The sequence below is a fragment of the Arachis stenosperma genome, chromosome 9 (assembly GCF_014773155.1).
Source record: "Arachis stenosperma cultivar V10309 chromosome 9, arast.V10309.gnm1.PFL2, whole genome shotgun sequence".
Lineage (NCBI taxonomy): Eukaryota > Viridiplantae > Streptophyta > Magnoliopsida > Fabales > Fabaceae > Arachis > Arachis stenosperma.
Genome location: NC_080385.1, coordinates 17,180,719 through 17,190,521, shown reverse-complemented (window position 1 = coordinate 17,190,521; position 9,803 = coordinate 17,180,719). Strand labels below are relative to the sequence as shown.

Below are 9,803 nucleotides of genomic sequence, written 5' to 3'. Positions count from 1 at the left end.
AGACAATTTGGCTCCAAATATCTGCAAATCAAGTGGACAATGATGTTTAGAACCCGTCTCTACTCAACCATAAATGCTTAATTATGATTTCACTGTGTCAGAGCTTAATAAAACAGAACAAAGAAGAGCACTAGCTACTAATAACAATTCCTGATCCAAACATGACAAAGATTTCACAGACAGGCCTTAATCAAACCTTTTCACCTCTCAATTCAAAAGGAAACATTGAAGTATTTGATTGCATCATACTAACCCAGTATACTTGGAATCAAGTTCCCAAAAGGAAACTCCAAGATGATCCTAAAACACAATCAATTGCTTCAATGGTATCCAGTCCCTCCGCTGTAAGTTCAATAGCTTCTTCTGCAGTTGACAACATTATTCCGGTTCAGTCCAAAAGCCTTATGGTGAATGATCAATCTTCAGTCACTTCAAATCCGAGCTTGAAAACACAAGAATAAACTATGAAATAATCCAAGAGCAAGAAGTAGTAGTTATAAGCAAAAGATTAAAATATTTGAGGACTTCATCAACAACTAAACTATGAAAAATTAACAAAGGAAAAGTAATAAAGAACCGCAGAATTATGAATTAACATTAAATTAATCATTAAGCTCACATCAAGTTTATAGGTGCACCAAACAAAACTACCAAGTTTTACAAGAATGGACATAAGATAGAACAGGCAACAGCAAGGAGTAATTTATGCCAAACCTTCATAAGAATCCTGCCTGCCCCCTGATTTCAATTGAGACTCCTACCCCACAGAAAAACAAATAGATCATCAGTATGGGAGGAAACATTACTCTCATTTAAGAAAGTTCAGTATAATTTCCAGATAAATATTACTCTCATTTCTAGTCATAAAACAAGTCACAATCCAAGAGCCATAATCTTGTAGCTGCAGCACTAGAGGGGAAAAGGAAAAGGAAGTTTCAATGTGAAATTGATCAACTCAATAACTGCATAATCCTTTCCCCAACAATTTAATTACATATAAAATTAATAAAAAATTTGGTAACATAAGTTTATTATTCAAAACTATTTTTGATAAAGAAGAAACACATGCATTAAATTTCCTGATCTAAGCATATCAAGATTAATGAAGTTACAACTTCAAGCGGTTACCTCTTTTTTAGTCTCTCCATTAACTGAACCCTCAGTTTCAGTTATTCTCTCTACCAACTCTGGCTCAGAAGCATTTGCATCATTTAGCCTCTGAATCAGTATCCTTATTCCCAAACAACTTGGAAGGAAGCAATGAAGCAACTGCAGCTCTAGCACTTCTTTTTGCAGCCTCAGCTGCCTCAACCTCCTTAGCACTTCTTTTTTAGTCTTGTAAGCTCAATGCCTTTTACACAAGCATATCCTCATTCTCATCATAGTTTTCATTGATTATTGGAAGATCATCATCTACAACTATTCTCGCCAATTTTATATTTGTATTTTCATCTGAAAAAAGAGACTCTAAGTCTTGTGGTGGATAATTATCATTGGATACTGTAATTTCGTCATCTTCACCCATATTATCTCCACCCATGTTATACAAATCTCTTGGCTTCAAGTGAATTGGTATGCACCATCCTTTTTCTTTCTCATCATCCACATAATATACCATCTGGGCTTCAGAAGCTTTAATATATGGCTCGTCATCTTCATGTTCACCAGTATGTATGAGTCTTGTAAAGTTCACAGATAAAAAACCCAAATTGTCTTTTTTGATTCCTCTAGGACTAGTTGTGTTTGCCCATTGACATTTAAACAAGAGAACTGTAAAGCCATTGTAGAAAAGCTCAATGATGTCTACCAACTTTCCATAATAAGGTACCGCACCAAAGTTCATTCGGGTATCTTTACTACTTGAGTAACTTCTTGTTCCAAATGTACCAAAGACTCCGCTATTCTGAGTTTTTAATCCATTATCCCTTGCTAAAGTTCGAAATCTATATCCGTTAACATCATATGAAGAGAACTTTCTTGCTTGGTCATATGGTCCTTGAGAAAGACTGATAAGAATGTCTTTATCCACATCAGGAAGTTTGTTGAGATTAGTACAAATCTAAATGCACATTAACATGTTTGTGTTAGTCATAGACATATTGCAAAAATAGAAAATGAAATAAGTGAAATTTCTCTTACATGATTAGAGAACCAATCAACAAATTCTCTATGAACCTTTTTGTCTATCTCAGTAGTATCCCTTGTTCGGCTTCTTAATCTTTTCTTCACAATATCTCTATAATCCCTAAGATAGTTATCAACTGCACGACAATTTGTCAAAACATGCCTATGAGCCTGCCTCTTCTCAATTGGTGATAAAGTAAAATATGTGAAACCAGTATTTGATTCTCCAACTTGAGGAAACAGCTTAGATATTCATGAATTGGGATCTATCTGGGTAGGCTCATTACCAACACACTTACGTCGATTCCATATTGTCTCAATATTGTCCAGGTATCTTGAACAAAATGTAAGGATCTCTTGCATAAGATAACCTTCAGCAATAGAGCCCTCTGGTTGTGCTTTATTACGCACATAAGATTTTAGTTGTCCCAAGTACCTATTAATTAAGCCAAAACTCTTAATATTAATAGGAAACTTATACACTATTTTAAAATCAAGGTAAAGAAATTTATTCTTTGTTACCTTTCTATCGGATACATCCACCGGTAGTGTACAGGACCTCCAAGCTTAACTTCTTCAACAAGGTGAACCACCAAATGAATCATAACTGTAAAAAAGGATGGAGGAAATAACATCTCCATATGGCATAGAGTGAGCACAATTTGATCTTGCAACTTGTCTAAATCCTTAATAATCAATCTTTTTTCACATAACTTCCTAAAGAACGAGCACAATTCAATCAAGATTGCTGAAACTTCACTAGGCAAACTCGTTCGCATGGCTAATGGTAGCAATTGTTGCATTAATATGTGATTATCATGGCTTTTTAGCATCCCATTGATCTTAAGGTTGTCAACATCAATGCACCTAGATATGTTACTTGAATACCCGTCTGGCACACTAATATTTTTTAAAGTTGACAGAAAAGCCTTCTTGCCTTTATTAGTCAGTGTAAAGATAGCTGGAGCGTACTTTCCATTCTCATCTGGCCAAAGATCTTGTTTACAGCCTAAAGCTTTAAGATCTTTTCGAGCATTGAGGTGGTCTTTTGACTTGGTGCTGTCATTTAGCAGCGTGTATATCACATTATCACATACATTTTTTTCTATATGCATCACATCAAGATTGTGACGCAATAGGTTATACTTCCAATAGGGAAGTTCAAAAAAAATGCTTTTCTTCCTCCACTGCTTAGCACCTTCTGCAGCACGCTCACCACGTCTTCTTTTCCCCCTAACTTTTGCCTCTTCTTTTCTACCAAATGTGACATTGATGTCCTTGACTTGCTCAAGTATATCAAGACCAGATAACCTCTTCGGTGGATTGCGGAATTCTTGCTCTCCATTAAATCGAACCCTATTCAATCTAAACCGATGCCTTTGATTAAGAAAACGACGATGTCCTATGAAACATGATTTTCTACTATGAGGAAGTTGAAAAGGAATAGAGTCGAAGTTACAAGATGGACAAGCAAGTCCAGTGTACGTGTTCCACCCGGAGAGAATTCCTAACCCAGGAAAGTCACTTATAGTCCACATCAACGCCGCATGCAATTTGAACGCCTTTTTCTCAAAAGAATCATATGCATCCACGCCCTCATTCCATAACTCTTTTAGCTCTTTGATCAATGGTTGTAAGTAGACATCTATATTGTTTTCTGGCATTTTTTTTCCAGGAATTATCATTGAAAGAATAAAAGACGTCCGCTTCATACAAATCCAAGGAGGAGTGTTGTAAGGAATGAGAATAACTGGCCAGGTACTAGAATTTGCATTCATACTACGATAGGGATTAATACCATCAGTAGCTAATGCCAAACGTATATTTCGTGGATCCTCTGCATGACTTGCTAATTCTTCAAACTCCGCTGCATCAGCTACATCTGGCATCACTCTTTCAACTCCATCAATGTCTTCATCTGACTCTAATGAGACTTCATTTGCCCAGTGCATATCAGTTCCAAAAGCATCTCCAAGCATGTCATGAATAGAATCTTGATTAAAATCATCAAAAGCATTTGAAGCATCACTATTTGAGACGTTACTACTGGGATCCCCTACCTCAGTCTCTCCGTGATAAAACCAAAGTGTATATTCTTTCGGGAATTGGGTACATATCAAGTGATCGTACATCTCACCCTTTGTCACTTTTTCTAAACCGCACTTCAAACAAGGGCATACAGTTGCTTCAGCTAAACTATTTTCGAAGGCAAAATCAATAACCTCCTAACCCCTCGCTCATACTCTATTGAGTTTCGTGGCTTTGTGATCCATGACTTATCCATTGAACCAATATAAGAATATTCCTTCAAATTTCAAACAAGAGTATATCCTTAATTCTATCTACAATGCAATAAATACTAAACTATGAAAAGTACCATGCAATAAAAATATAGTTTGGTGCAGTAGTAAAAATAAATATAAATTAAGAAAAAACTAACTGAATGTGGCGATGCCGCAAGGAAGCTCCACCTTCTAACTCTCTCACTTCCAACAATACTTATATGAATCTTCTCTCTGCATTCATATAGAAAATTCTACGTGGGCCAGAGATTATTATCAACGAAAGCAAGCAAATACAAGTCAAACCATGATGTGCACAAGGCAAGACCACATATCTACGTCAATCATATTAGATATACATTATTAAAATAGTACAATAAGAATTTTTTTTAAAATGATCTATCATTTAGTCTTAAAAAAAATTAAAAAATAAGTAACTTTTCATAAAAAATAAGTAACTTCTTATAAAAATATATATTCAAATTAATTAAATAATATTATTTAAATAAAAAAAATTGACTAAAAACTGAAAATTTAAAAAATAAATAGCATTTCTCCTATTATATAAAACAAATATAAAATTGAAATGTGCTTCTGCCACTTGAAATCAAGTCCGAAGTCCAAAAAATACTAAAGACTTACAACCAGTCATCCAAAAAATATTAAACTAAAAAAATACTAAAGACTTACAAACCCAGTTCATAACAACACTTACAGATGAGAGGCTAAAATTTCTTAAGAGCAGATGCAGGTTCAAGGCTTGAGGGTAAACTTGCCAGGCTCGGTGTATTTTGCTTCTAGCTGATCAACTTTGTTAAATTTAAAACCCCTGATTCTCAATACCTCAGGCTCCTTGGAATCCTTATGGTCGACAGTTTCAAGAGTCCAACCTTTGTTCTGAACTGAACCACTTGCATTAACCTATTAAAAAAGAAGAGAAAAAAAAAACTCGCATTAATCTAAACGTTAAATAAAAAACAAGGTCTTCCATGCATGTGTATTAATACTGAACAAGACAAATTTCAAGATTTGATTAATTTGGGGGTATGTAAATGAAATAGAAACAATGCAATTATAAGGCAAATGACAATTATAAACAAGTTAAATAACACACAAATAAAATATTTACACTATAAATAAAATATGTATATATTTATTTTATTTTTCATGACAACTGAATTTACGTCATTTGACAACTAAAAAAAAAAAATAAATCGGTTTAAAAGGTAAAACCAGCCTAATTTGTTTTAATTATTTTTCATTATATCAAATTTATTTTATGTGTTAATCTTATACAATTTGATTCAAACGATTTAATTTGCATCATATCTATTTAAATTAATTTTTTAATCCAATCTGATTCAAAACTAAGTGTAAACATGGAATTAATTTTTTGTTAAAACAAAATCCGGTTATTAATGTAAGTAGGTTTTTAATTATAGTTAAGCACTGCTTGCAATATGATGTGGGATAAAAATATGCTTATAATTTTAACCTTTTAACAATTGTTTTGTCATAGAAAGTTTAAATGATAATATCATTATTACAATGGAAGTTGCACAAGATGTCATATATATGTGACTACTACTAGTGCACTACAGTTGAAACAACTATCTATTATTAATTGTCTCAGTAATAGGAATGTCACAAAAGAGCAGAGTATGAAGACATGTTTGCAGCACAACATTTCAAAGCTCCATTATAAAGGCATTGAAGGAGGATCTACAACTCATCATAAAATTGACAAAACATACTTGATAAATGCAATATCTTCTGCACAATCACATGAATCTGAACCACAAGCTCATGAAAAATCACAAAACGACTTTCTAGACTCTATTAAAAGGGCACTGCTTGTTTTTCTCAAGTTTAGCAGACTCTGTGCATTTTTTGGCTGATTAAAATCAAAATCAAAATCAAAATCAGCAATTAACATGTCAAAACAGGGAAATTAAATCTATCCATGTCAAAATGTCAAGATTTTTAACATTTGTTAGACAATTAGTTCTCTCAGCTTTTTAATCAAGTGCTATGAATTTGATAATTTCAAGCAAACAATGAAGTTTACTAGGAACTCACAATGCCTGAATTTGGTCATAACTTTGGCATTATTCACTAGTTTTACTAAGTTCTTAACAAATTAAAAATATTAATTAAGTCACATAGATTCATCACAATTGTAACAAATATGCAGGAACATCAATTGAAGCTCAAATACATGCTAAACGGCAATTGAAGCTTTTGAATCATGGAGAAACATATGAAATGAATTGCCCTCATCTTTTATTCAGAATAATTCTAGTTCCCGCTCCTGATTGGATTGGCAAAATTAACATAAAATGCATAGAGACAGGACTTGAGGCTGATTTATCTTACAAATCAACATTTTCTATTTAAAAAAGCAAAGAAAGAAATTATTGAAGCTTACCATAACTCCATAAGGATAAAGCACACATACCTAATTGAAGTGAGGAATTAGAGTAAGAATCTTGTAATCCCCTGCGAAACACATCAGAAATGAAATTAAAATCACTCTAAAAGGGGATATTATTACAGTGGAGGAGTGCTACTTGTCGAAGAGAGAGCTTGAAACCTTGAAACAGAGATATATTACATGCATCTTCAATATCATCAAAACTAAACCTACATGTGAAAAGATATATGGCCCCTACAGTGTTATCTATTCTATCTAATGTGTACCTTCAATCTAACTCTTTCTGCTTTGTTTTAAGCGTCTTCGATCTCAGCCACCCCTCCCTTTTACCTTCTCCTTCTCCCTGTACTTGTAGCTTTCTCTTCTTTCTCCCTAACACATACACATTATGCAAATTGTTAGTTAGGGCTTAGTAGTAGCTAGCTGCTTTGCAAAAAGTATTGATTGTCACTGTTCATTAATTAATAAAAGCGCTATCCATGAAATGCTGAAAATAAAATGATTAAAAAAAAGAGGGGTTCGAGAGTGTCATTACTTTGAACAATGTTGGGTGGGCTTCCGTGACAGGTGTTAAGCTCTCAACCAAGGACACAAAAAGAAACAAGATAAACCCGCTATCTTGATCGATGCTTTTCAGTTTCACAATTCAAGCGCTTTCCTTTCCTCCCACAGCTCACAGATCTGTCTACCTGAGCTTCCATTATTGCGTCAAAAACCAAAAAACAGATATTAAATACCAGAACTTGAAAATCTTCACCTCATTACAACTACCAACAACACACTTTTCAGATCAATGCCAACATTTTGCCAGAAACCATAGTCAAATAGAATATCAGAGAGAGATCAAAGTGTTTAGTTGAAACATTTCATCGAGTAGGTTGTGTGCAAGTAAAATCAAAATGAATTTTAAGACAAACAAAATTTAAAGCTTCCAACAAAACAATCCTCCATATAATATATATAAAGCATCTCTTAGATGAAGAATCAATGAACAATTGAAATCACAAGTAACAGGACCAAAGAATAACAATCATGTATAGATTATTCACTATCAGATGAACAACAAAAAAATTGTAGGAGAAATAAATATAGTAGAAGAATAATCAAATACTAACTACTGGTGTTCAATATTGTGGTTGGAAGAGAAAAATGGTCGCCGACAGGAGGGAATTAAGGTTTGCACTCGCGAAACAGGGAAAGAGAAACAACAGCGTGGGGGACCGGGACGACGAACTCAAACCGCGATGGAGAATAGTGAATGGCGAACGCGAACCGCGATGGTGAACGGCGAACAGCAAACTCGAACCGCGAAGGTGAACGGCGAATGGCGAACTCGAACCGCGCCGGTGAACAACGAATGGCGAACTCGAACCGCGACGGTGAAGGGTGAACGGCAAACTCGAACTGCGACGGTGAATGGCGAATGGCGAACTTGAATCGCGATGGCAAACGGGAACTGTAGCACGGTGATGGTTGTTAGTTTCTCTTCTCTTTCTCACGGTGAAAGTGCGAATATGCTTTTTGAAAAAATAGGATAAAAAAAAGGGTGAGATTGTGATTAGTGATTAGATTAGTGACAGTTAAAAAATTACATATATAAATGTCACTATATTAATGAATAGAGACCCTTAAAATAAGGGTCATAAATCAAGTGTAGCTATATGATTAATTTGGTGTAGTGTATATTTTTTTAATGAAATTGATTAAAGTATTATTAGTATTACAATTAAAAATATTCACTACAAAACCAAATAAATCATTGTGGCATACTATTTGTTATGTGGTATAGGACGAATATTAAAAATAAATTACACAACTTGTTAGACTTGTAAGTATTTTTTTAATGTAAAAGTATCTTTATAGTAAAATTTCTCTTTTCTAATATATAACTTGTTTCATTTATTTCATTTCATTATATATTTTTTACATAAAATTAAAATAAATCATGAAAAGAGGTATAGTGGTATTTAAGGATGTCATTGTCGACTTGTCGCTCAGTCTTTCGATCTCTTTTTTTCATTAATTTTCTTCTATTTTTTATTTTTATTTTACATTGTGTTTGGATTAGAAGAATTTAAAAAAAAATATAAGAGAAAAAATTAGATGAAAAAATCAATTTTTTATTGTTTGAACCACAAAAAAAAAAATTGAATGAAAAACCAAAAAAAAAAGATATAGGGCTCATGTAAATCTTTTCTTCTCAATGTTGCGAAGAAAATTAGTGAAAAAGGACAAGCATAATTTAAATCTCAGATTTATCCTCTTACTTTTAATAGTTTTAATATATTATTATAATAAAAATTTATATTTAAACATGATATATGTATCAAATAAATAATTTAAATTAAATATATAAAATTATAATATTTTATAATATTTATAAAATGTAACAAAACATAAATAAATAAAAATATTTATATTTTATTTTATTATAAAGGTATTAATGTAATTTTATACCATTATGATTTTTTTCTTTTCAATTTTCTTTCCATCCAAACAAAATTTATTTTTTTCTATTTTCTTTCCATCCATTTTTTCTTCATCTAAATAATACACAAATAATTCTATTTTTTCTTCTATTTTTTCTCTTTTCATTCTTTTTTCTCTTATTTTCTTTCCTTTTATTTTCTTTCTTATATCCAAACAAAGCTTTAAATCTAGGGCATTACTTCTTTTTTTTCTTTTCTCTCCTTTTCTTACTATATTTTGTTCTCCCCACTTTTTTTGTTTTATTTTTGATTTATTGTTTCTTGATTTTTCTTTTGGTTTCTTTCAAAATTTAAATATCAATAACCTTCTGGTATTTTTTTTATTTTTTTTGACTTAATAGATCCTTTTTATGGTGTTATGTTTTTCTTTTACGGTATTATGATTTTTGTAGTACCTATTTTGATTTGGCAACAAGATAATTTGAAAAAAGTTTGATATCCATGTGTAAATCTGAGAAGTCATCATTTCGAGAA

At 32.4% G+C, this 9,803-nt stretch overlaps 2 long non-coding RNA genes across 3 annotated transcripts; both read right to left on the bottom strand.

Moving 5' to 3' along the window:
• Nucleotides 1-5,459, bottom strand: LOC130951358 (uncharacterized). 2 transcript variants are annotated; one of them, XR_009073941.1, is made up of 5 exons: nucleotides 5,122-5,459; nucleotides 4,565-4,640; nucleotides 715-757; nucleotides 254-442; nucleotides 1-21 (listed from the first exon to the last, which is right to left on the bottom strand). It is a non-coding gene; the product is annotated as an uncharacterized LOC130951358 (long non-coding RNA). The 2 variants fall into 2 exon arrangements; XR_009073942.1 differs by lacking the exon at nucleotides 1-21 and having other exon boundaries at nucleotides 29-363.
• A 1,695-nt stretch (nucleotides 5,460-7,154) lies between these two features.
• On the bottom strand, nucleotides 7,155-8,009 carry LOC130947493 (uncharacterized). Its single transcript, XR_009072693.1, has 3 exons — nucleotides 7,956-8,009; nucleotides 7,376-7,529; nucleotides 7,155-7,212 (listed from the first exon to the last, which is right to left on the bottom strand). It is a non-coding gene; the product is annotated as an uncharacterized LOC130947493 (long non-coding RNA).
• Nucleotides 8,010-9,803: the final 1,794 nt, after the last annotated feature.